This window comes from Perna viridis, chromosome 9, assembly GCF_037379345.1.
Source record: "Perna viridis isolate PV_CMFRI_1.1 ecotype Kerala chromosome 9, ASM3737934v1, whole genome shotgun sequence".
Taxonomy (NCBI): Eukaryota; Metazoa; Mollusca; class Bivalvia; order Mytilida; family Mytilidae; genus Perna; species Perna viridis.
The window spans coordinates 4196642-4207730 of NC_142453.1; the positions used below are offsets into that span (position 1 = coordinate 4196642).

General features: G+C 32.5%; 1 protein-coding gene across 1 annotated transcript in view; it reads right to left on the reverse strand.

Moving 5' to 3' along the window:
• The window catches only part of LOC148606180 (uncharacterized), a 32508-nt gene extending 24291 nt beyond the window's left edge, over window positions 1–8217 (reverse strand). Inside the window, exon 1 of the mRNA XM_088543629.1 lies at window positions 8050–8217. The gene's annotated coding sequence lies outside the window, so the exon portion shown is untranslated. The remainder of the gene's footprint in view (window positions 1–8049) is intronic.
• Window positions 8218–11089: the final 2872 nt, after the last annotated feature.

Consider the following 11089-nt stretch of genomic DNA (forward strand, 5'->3'; position numbering starts at 1 on the left):
ATTAAGGACCCTGTACTAGATCAAAGGGTTCCCCCTGTTCCCACTGTTGGGCATGGATCCCCATCTAAAACCACTTCCGGTCACCCAAGGTCCACTTCCTGTCCCCCTCCCTCTACCGATCACTTTCGGGCTATGGCCACCGGATGTGACGTCATCCGCATTGTGGCGCTCCCCCTGGCTCCTCCTGAGAAATAATAAGGCTAGAAAAACTATACTATTGACACACGAATAGACTAACAAATGCTATGATCACTTGTCATGGTCCAGTGAGATTCTCATCACTATATAAAACTTACCTTGAAAAAAAATAATCATCTTGGTTTATTGGGAACATTAAATCGTTAGGTATGAGCTTCTTTTGTAATCCTTATTCCCTTCAAAAGAGATCATATGTATTTCTTATAAAGAAATAATTTTTTTTTTAAATTATGACAAGCATAATATATAATCAAAACTGTGAACTTTATTATTTCGATTCAAACCCCCGGAGAGGGTAAAATTTACAATAAACAAAAAAAAAAAAAAACATAAAAAAAAACAAATTTTACAAACATAAATATGCAAAAAATCATAAAATTCAAAACTAACAGAACATATTCAATATTATGAACCCAATTTTGACAATATGTGTAGTGTAAATGTTTCAAAGTTTCTGTCAATTTGGCTTTCCATACATGCAGGACATGAAGTAATGTTATAAATTCTAAAAAAATAACTTGCAAAGTTTCAAAATAAATGTCCTGGTCAGATTCAATGCAAAATATCAGCCTAAGGACACATAAAAAATATTACAATATTCATACAACTATCATGACAATGAAAGAGTAATCAAGGCAACCAAGATTATAACGGTAATCAAAAGAATGCATTCCAGGGACAAAGACCAGACATGGAAAACAGATACAAGCAACAAAGAACACAAAGTAACTAAAATCATACATACAAAGTAACAAAAGTAAATGAGCAACTCGGACTCCACTAAAAACTGGGATCATGGATCAGGTGCACCGGTAGGGTGAGCGTCCTCTGCTTTTCTAGAAACACCCGCCGAGTTGCTCATAAAAAGTCAAGTCCAAGGTAGACAAACGAGGAAAGGAAAACTATGAATGTTGAATAAATCAGTTTGTATGGTGCAGATGAATACACCACAACGATCCACGAGTTCATGATGACGACCATAAAACTTCAGTAGTGATGACTTCAATCTTGTAGCAACATAACCCTGTTCCAGAAGCCTATTTGTTAGAGTTCTAGCACGATACAAAAAGTCTGCGTAGTTTCGGCAAGCTCTGGCATAACGTATGAGTTGTGATATGAACACTCTATACGCAGGTGCTGAAAGGATGTTGCCACAGATGAAAGGAAAGTTGACAATTCTGAAACAAACTTCAAAATGATTGTAAACTGTTGACTACATATGTCTATTTTCATTCAGAAGAAAGTTGTTTTCTTTGACACATACCTTAAAAGTACCATGTTTGGTCAGGAATTAATGTAAAGTTTGAATGTAAACATTTGCAAACTAGTGATCGGGTTAATATATAGGACGTTCTTTGTGACTCTCAAGATACACGTATTTACACTAAGTTTGGCAATACAAACATATCAATTAATTCACTGAGTCACTTATCTATCATACGAAAATAATCAAAAGTTAAAACTTACTCCGTGCGGGGTCAACACCTAATTGTTTAAATTTTGACATGTTAACTTTGTCATCTTTTTCAGTACATGCAATTTAATCAATATTATACAAACCGGAAACGGAGAAATTTTCTGGAGCAGTACAAATTTTAAAGGTAATAAAAAAAAAATAAAAACAAAATCAGAAATCACTTAAGTGTTTGTCTTCACAACGTGATTTTGTCTAGTGACTAGCAATATATAAAACGAGTAATTGACCAGCTATGTTTACAAAACAAGCTTACACAGACCATTATTTCAAAGTAATTTGGCATACCGTTTTTAAATATCTAATTACAAAGAATTGTACTTACATCTTGTTGGACAGATCTATTTCTTTAAATCGTCTTCTAAATAGTCTGTGCTACTTGCATATGTGTATAAGATAATACGCACAGTAATAAAGATTTGTTCTAACCTATTTTAATAGTAGCATGTGGCACACCATTTACACTATTATATATTATTATTTTTATGGAGATGCCATCATCTATATATCATCGATGTTTCTTAAGTGAAAGACAAGGAACAGTAAACTGGGATAAATTAATTGTAAATGAAATATGCATGACAAATTTAGAAGACTAGTATTACATGTACATGTATAATGCATGTGTATAATATTCTTGTTCGGTCATTTATTTAAATGTTTAAATTATGATGTAATTATATATAGCTTTTATTTTCCTATAGTGCTAGATTATCAGAATTTCAATTTCATAGCCCATTTATTTTTCATTCTGTATTTGATATGTATGAGAAAATTGTTTTCTGTTTAATATGTAATTTAAAATAGTTTAGAAACATTTTCTAACTTCGTTTTAAAACTTAAAAAAAATAAGATATTATAATGTTTTTCTTACATTTCTACAACTATTTATTGGGCATTTCAGAAAACAGTATTAAAAACCATATCTGGAAATGTTTTTTACCCGTGTCAAAGTAATGTAATGAAAACATCATCAGAAAATATTTTTGTAACATATAAGAAACATTTTTTAATGACATATCCAAATAATGTGTTAAAAATAGAACCAAAAACATCACAGTGACATGTTATTTAAACATTTCAAAAACATTTCAATGAACAGTTCTGAAAACCTTTTTCAAACTTAAACGGTAAAATGTTTCAAAAACGTTATCAAAACATTTTGAAAAAAAACATCAAAATGTTTTAAAAACGATTTTAAAATGTTCCGTTGAAAATGTTTTAGCAAACTAACAATACACTCTTAATATAATGTTTCGAAAAAGGTTCGTGCTACCTGGGTATAATAAATATATTTCTATAGGGTTGCGATCATCATATAAACATTGTTGCTTTTCATTTCAAAAACTGCATTTTTATATTGATGTCATTTTGCGAAAGACATTCATCAATGTTTTCTTTTATTATTATTTAATTTTAGTGCGAAACTTCCAGGACTGTTTTATTTATCACGAAATTTTGTGTTGCCAATCGACGTCTCTAATTAAATCTAGATTCTAAATGTATTTTTTTAAAACCTACCTTGATCCTGTAGAAACATGCCGTTTAGCTTTCAAAAGAAACGCAGTGTGTCTTTTCGCGAAAGAGTTATGTAATATATTCATATCTGAAAACTTATGAAAACTGCTAAAAGAACTATATTCACAAATATTTTTAAACTGAAAAAAAAAATCGTTCGAAAAATCATTCCGTGGGACAAGTTTGTATGCATGAATTATGTAAATGAGTAACGAAAACGAGTCGATGAACTAGAACTAGGTGATTTAGTGTTTAACAATGTTGTAATATACAGCTGCTGCAAGTAAATATATCATGGACACGTACGATATCGGTACTTGGAAGTGATCAATTTATATATCAGAATAGTTTGAAGCTAAATATATTCTTATATACCTTGCAGTTATTTCAATAATCATTTATTGCATTTATCAGTTACCATAATACAAAAAATGGCATTCTTTATCGTTTTCAGTGTAAACTATGCAAAAATTCGTATTGACAGACTCTAAAGTGCACTTTTAAAACTTTTGTGTACATATATGTATCTTCTCCTTTTTTTCTACAAGCACATTTCATACAGCATTTGATATACATCTACACTAATTATCATATGGGTACGCATTATATGTAATTGAATTTTTCCAAAGAATTTAAAATTGCAAGCATGTGAGAAGGGAATATTGTACTTGTTTACAAAACGATGAGTACTTAATAAACTGAACTTGCGTACACACATGCAAATGAATCACTGTTATACTTTATCTGTCTATGAAGAAATAATCTCAACGCAGGTTATTTAGTGTGTAGCACGGGCGTTGAGGTTATTTCAAATAGACCGACAAAAATATAACAGTCATTCCTTATAATTAATTTTATGTATCAAAATTCAATAAGTAATCAATAAAAAAGGTTGGTGACATCACAGTCACATTACAAAATTTGGCCTGTGAAATAGCGGAGAAAAGTCTTAATCCAATCAGAAAGCGTGATACTTCTGAAATTAAATTATTTATGTATAAAGGTAAAAAAACATTGATCGAAGGAGAAGACTTTAAATTCGGATTGAAAAAAATATGAATAGGAATTTTTTCGCTTATTACTTGCCCAGAAAATTATTATAATACTGGCCAATATATAGGGAAAAAAATTCGAAATATGTCTTATCGATATTTTTACCCAATACAACTTGTAACCCCTTTTCTAACAGAACCAAATGTTCTTCCCCTCAAACTAATGAATACTAATTAACAGTGAGTAGGCATGAAACAGTTGAAAACAACCCAATTTGTCATTAGGAAGTACACATTTCAATTTTAGAGTAATCAAGGGAACCAAGACTCTAGCGTAAATAAACTAAAACGTAATACAGGTAAGTATGATCTTTTAAAACGGTTTATAAAATACACTATATGATTTAGCGCTTGTAAAATACTCAACTGAAGCTAAAACATTTACAGTTTTAACGAGGGAGCTTGAAACAGTTTGTAACAGATTCACAAGAACATTTGCCTAATGAACTTCATTTTTGAAAAAAAAATATCTTGTCATTTAAAAGATAGTTAACGAAGGCTTCATCAAAAGTGATAAAACAACAGCTATTGATGCGTCCTTTCCTCGTGAGAATCATATGGCGTTTAGTTAGATGTGTTTACATATTTGTAATAATGGTTGAATATCTCATTTAATACACTTTGTGCAAGTACGATAAAGTGTCATTAGAAGTTCTTAGATCATGACCTGCTTTTCCGACCAATCGTAATTCATGATGTGAACCACAGAATCGTTCACTTATTCATCAGGAATTTGTTCTTCATGTTTAAGCAGACAGATGTCACGTAACCGCTGTGATTGGCTGCCCGAAATTAAAATCACGACATTGTAAATGTTCAGGAAAACTTTTTTTACATAGAAAGTACAAGAAAATGACAAAAGTAAGGATGGAACCTTCTTATTTCGACAAACGTGATGCAAAAAAATTCGATTGCAATCTTTCATGTATGTTAACGCAATAAAAACCAAAGATCTCCCACTAATTGTAGAAAAAAACGCGTTACCGTGGCCAGAGGTGTACAGTATAGAGAACTGCAGGAAATAATTTCAATTCAGTTTCCAATTCAAAGTAGCTAATGACAGATCATGGAAGGGGTCGAGATTTAGCTACCCCCTTTCCCAAATTTGTTCGTAAAATATGTTTGTTTAGAAGAAAATTTAGACATTCAATGATTAATTAATAAATTTGATGCTAGAATCTCCTTTTATAAATTGATGGATCACAATGATTACTTTGAACTTATTTTCAAGGGCAAAAAATGCCATTTTCCTAGCTACTTTCAATGGGAAACTTTGTTATAATCTAAGTCATTTGTAGTAGAACAAGTAAAATCTCCGCCACTTCTTATCCATTTAGAATTCCATCTTTATTACACTTCAATAGTATGCAATAGTATGCATAATACATGTGTAATTTGTGGATGCGTTTTTCAAACCATGCGTTTTACGCATGTGACGCATGCGTAAAATTTTTATTGCTTTGTTCATTTTACAATGAGGCCTCCAACATGCGAAAAGGCGAAAATTTTAAAACTAAAGTTAATATTGACCGTCATTAACATTTTATTTTATTTATTTATTTGCTTTTCTCTGGCAACTGGCTACTTTTGGTAAATATTTATCGTATTCTTTTTTATTATCTCCATAGAATTATACTGTCAAATCATTTTTCTATACTCTCTGGTTATGATTTTATGCATTTTATAAGGATACATATACTGTTTTTTTTAATTTCATTCCGTCATAAGTTTAAGTTCATTTTTTGTATGGTGCATACATTTAACTTTGCAACAATATTCATTATCATTTTTAAATACTTTACATTGTCTTTGTCCAATATTGATTTTATTATGACATTTGATGCCGTTGGTAAATTTTAAATATGTCGGGGAAATATAAATCATTTTCATTTAAACTACCTTCAAGATTCTTATTAACAATACATTATAGTTCATATATTTATGATTTGTGTTTAAGAAATCTTAGTTTAACTTAAATTTGTTAAGTAAAACGGTCAAGATCATATAATTCTAACGTGGAAATTTGTGCTGCATGTGTCAGCAAAGAAACATTCCGCAAAAAAATGCTGTATTCAGGATTACTTTATTGTAACCAATTGTTCTTAAGTATTTAAATGTCGTGATAAAACTGGATTCTTGTATTTTCACTTTTGAAAAAAAATATAGGAAGTAGGAATTTATAAGTGTATTCAACGGAACCAAGGTTATAGCGGTAAACAAAAGCAAATAAGCAACTCGGACTCCACTAAAAACGTGGGAGCATGGACCAGGTGCACCGGTAAAGTAAGCGTCCTCCGCTTTTCTAGAAACATCCGCCGAGTTCCTCATAAAAAGTCAAGTCCAGGGTAGACGAGAGAGGAAAGGAAAACGATGACCAGTTGAACAAGTCAGTTTTCATGACGCAGATGGATACACCGTAACGATCCACGAGTTCATGATGACGAACATTAAACTTTTATAGTGATGACTTCAATCTTTTAGCAACGTAAATCTGCTCCAGAAACCTATTTGTTAGAATTCTAGCGCAATACAAAAAGTCTGCGTAGTCTTAGCAAGCTTTGGCATAACCTATGAATTGTGATATGAACACTACATACGCAGGTGCTGAAGGGATGTTGCCACAGATGAAAGGAATGTTGTCAATTTTGAATGAAAAGTCATCACGTTTGTGGTAAAGTTTGGTCAATAGTTTTCCTTTACCATCCATTTCTAAGTGTAGGTCAAGGTACGAGGCTGATTTTACAGTATCTGTAGTATCCTTTATCTCAATTTCTTTGAGGTAGATGCGATGTATCAAATCCCCGATTTTTTTATAGGTTTGTTTAAAGATAATACGTCATCTATATAGCGGAAACTGAGATTAAAGGATATAGCTAAACGATATTCTTTCTTTCGGATCAGATCAGCTATAAAGTCAGCCTCATAAGAGCAAAGGAATAGGTCAGCAAGTAGAGGAGTACAATTTGTTCCCTTTGGAATGTCGACCGTTTGTTGAAAAGATAATTTGGAATTTTATCTTACAAAGTATGAGGAATCTCTTCCAAGAACGATATATTTGTATCAAGGTGTACCATCTTTCTTGGAAAAACAACGATGTATAATGTCGGTATTTTAACTGAGTATGTGGAATAGAAGTATACAGTGTTGACAAATCATAGGTTTTAATACTATTATATTCTGATATTAGTCTTGAACTGATTGTCTCCAAAAGATCTTTCGAATTTTTCAGGATCCACATTGAATTTATACTACTACGGGAGTAACAAGTGTTGTGGTAGAACTGCAAACCCTCTGAGACAGCTGTGAGTAGAGAAGTTAAAAGTTTTAAACGAGGTTTGTAGGTACATTTTGCAGATCCAGCTATGTAACATTGTTTATATGGATTCTTGTGGAGTTAAGGAATCCAGTACATAGAAGGTAAATCACAGTCATCGTCCTTGGTAGAGAGACCAAAAGAGGATAGCACAGATTTATGGTTTTCCACAATTTCTACTTTGGAGAGTGTGGTAGCAGTATACGTTTTAGCTAAATACACAGCCAGATGTGCTACATATGATAATCATTTGATGCAAACTGTGATTGTCGTGTGCATTATCACATCCTTGGACTATTCATATCATCATAACTACTTTAAGAACGATGTATTTTTTCGAACAGCATTTATCAATGTTTTTATCTTATTTTTCATTCGCACAGTGCTTTACTCTACTCTTCTGAGACATGTTCACTTGACTATCATAAAATATGATCATAACATTTAATATTGAAAACTTATAAAATGTAATGCAGTTGTACGTAAATACTTACCTATCGAAGTCTCCAAATCAATTCCTTATCCAATGTGTGTTTTCGTCTAGAAAGGCCTATCACGTTCCGTCAGAGACGGGTCGCTTAGCTTTCAAAATAAACACAATCTGATACATCGTACCTTTCTGCGAAAATGACAATACGTATTATTTACTTATTGGAAAATGGATGTATATTGCTACCTGGAATTCTATTCACAAATGCGTATGGTTATTTTAAAGAAAGATGAATAGAGATATTTTTAATTGAATAAACTCGGTCACAAAATTGTTGTTATGGGTAAAATGTTGTGTACAAAAATTATGTATATGAGTTACAAGAGCGATTCCTAGAAAATATAACTTGTCTTTAAAACCCTTATGATAAAACACGAATAGAAATTAGTGAACCCATAACCCTGAATAGCTGTTTTGAACGATTTGATATTACTGATATATAAGAAGTAATATGCTATTACCAAGATAGTACGAATGTACCTGCAAATATGTAGATAGATGGAGCTTAAACCATTAACATTTTATGAAGTACATAATTTTATGTTTACTGTATGTTTGTTTCATAAAATATATAAATATTTTATCAAATTATTATATGCTTTTTCTGTGAATATATAATTGTATAAAATGAATGAAAGCTGTAAATATTATCGGACATTGCCTTAAATTGCACCACACCTATCTTTGTCTTTTCTTTAACAAACCACTACATTATCTACAACATCCTCCTAATTATATATATAAAGACGTAATGTATATATATATATATATATATATAAAGGTCGATTAAACCTACGAGGAGGAATGACCCGGCCAGCGAAAGCTATTTTTTTATATAGCCTAGCTGGCTGAGTGGTCTAGGGCGCTGGACTTTGTGCAGGCGGTGTTGCCATAGATGTCACAGCAGTACGAGTTAGAGTCCCGCGGAGGGAACGACCAAAAATTTGCATCGCAAATTTGACAGTTCTAACATCGTTGGGGATTTTACATATTTATATATATGATGTATTGTCTTGACCTGCTTAGACAAAAAAGCTTGCATGTTAATTAGTTTTACGAACATATACAACTGCCGATACTTGAAGGTTTTGCAGTTCGAACTCATTGTTGTTTAGATGTTTTACTAACAAACGTGACGACTTTTCATTCAAAATTGTCAACTTTCCTTTCATCTGTGGCAACATCCCTTCAGCACATGTGTATGGAGGGTTCATATCACAACTCATACGTTATGCTAGAGCTTGCCTAACCTAAGCAGACTTTTTGTATTGCGCTAGAACTCGAACAAATACGCTTCTGGAACAGGGTTATGTTGATACAAGATTGAAGTCATCACTACAGAAGTTTTATGGTCGTCATCATGAACTCATGGATCGTTATGGCGTATCCATCTGCACCTTAAAAACTGATTTATTCAACGGGTCATATTTTTCCTTTCCTCGTTTGTCTACCCCGATTTTGATTTTTAGCAACTCGGCTTGTGTTTCTAGAAAAACAGGTCCATGCTCCAAGTTTTTAGTGGAGTTCATGTTGCTCATATGCTTTTGTTACTTTGTATGTATGATATTAGTTACTTTATGTTCTTTGTTGTGTATTTCTGTTTTCCATGTCTGGTCTTTGTCCCTGGATTACATTATTTTGGTTACCGCTATAACCTTGGTTCCCTTGATTACTATTCCATATACTCTACCTTTAACATTCTAAATTTTTAACTACAGAAGGGTTCGCAGGACCTCAAGATTGAAATCGCCAAAAACTTTCCATTCAAATATGGTCCTTCCGGTCTTGAAACGTATGAAATTTCTTAGTTGGCCAATGAGTGTTTATGCAACATCAGTTTTCAACGATCTCAGTGAAGCCAAAGCATTGTCTACTACACATTACAAATATATTGTTGAACCAACAGAGGAAGCCGAAAAATAATATTGTGTTTTTCTGCAAGACACATTACATCCAATGTTTACTATTTCTCAGGTGTACACAGAACAATTATAGCAGTGATATAATTAGACCTATACTGTTACCACAAAATAAAGATATTTGAAAACTATTAATCCGTTCTATCCTCTTTCGGTCTCACTGTTATAGACGATGATTGAGATCTTCCGTCAATGTAGTGAATTCCAAAACTCCACAAGAATCTATACAAAAAAGTTACATAGCTGTATCTGTAAAATGTTTTACCAAGCCTCTTTCCACTCCATTGGCTTCTTTACCTGCAGCTTCCAAAGAGGGCATTCAATCTTTCTAACACACATAGTGTTATCAATTCAGTGTGGATCCTGAAAAATTTAAAGAACTTCCAGAAACCCTTACAAACATCAAAAATAGAAAACACCGTTCTTACTAAAAAAAAACCAAAAACCAAAAAACCAAACAAACAAACAAAAAAAAATAAAAATAAAAACGGAACACCTACGTACAAATACGTTATAACTTGGTAGTATCCATAGTTTGTTAAAAAAAAGATTCGAAATCAATTTCTTTATATTATGAAGAAGAATGCTGGAATTTGTTATTGACAACATATTTAACCAATGTGATGGACGTAATTTTCAACAGACGGTCGGTATTTTACTGGGTACATTGTGCTTCGCTACCCTCTGACCTACTCCTTCACTCCTATGAGGCTACATTTATAGCTGATCCATAAGAAAGAACATCGTTTAGCCAGATCCTTTGGTCTCAGTTTTTGCTATATAGGCAACGTATGGTCTTTAAACAATCCTAGCTTTGGGGATTACATGCATAGCTACCTCAAAGAATTTGGTAAAGAGGACACTACAGTCACTAAGTCACCCTCATATCTTGAACTACACCTAGAGATCGATGGAAAAGGATCCTGTCCTGATCCTGCGCATAGTTGTGATGCTCCCTTTGAAAATGTTTTCCATCGTTTTTGTCGAATGCAAAGAGTATACGGAAAACTACATTACGCTTTTTGAGAGTTTGCGCTTAGTTCCTTTAAGAATAGATGTTTCACTGCTTACCAGAGGTAGTACTGATCTTACGTACGAAGAAAATATACTAATTTTGTGAAAATG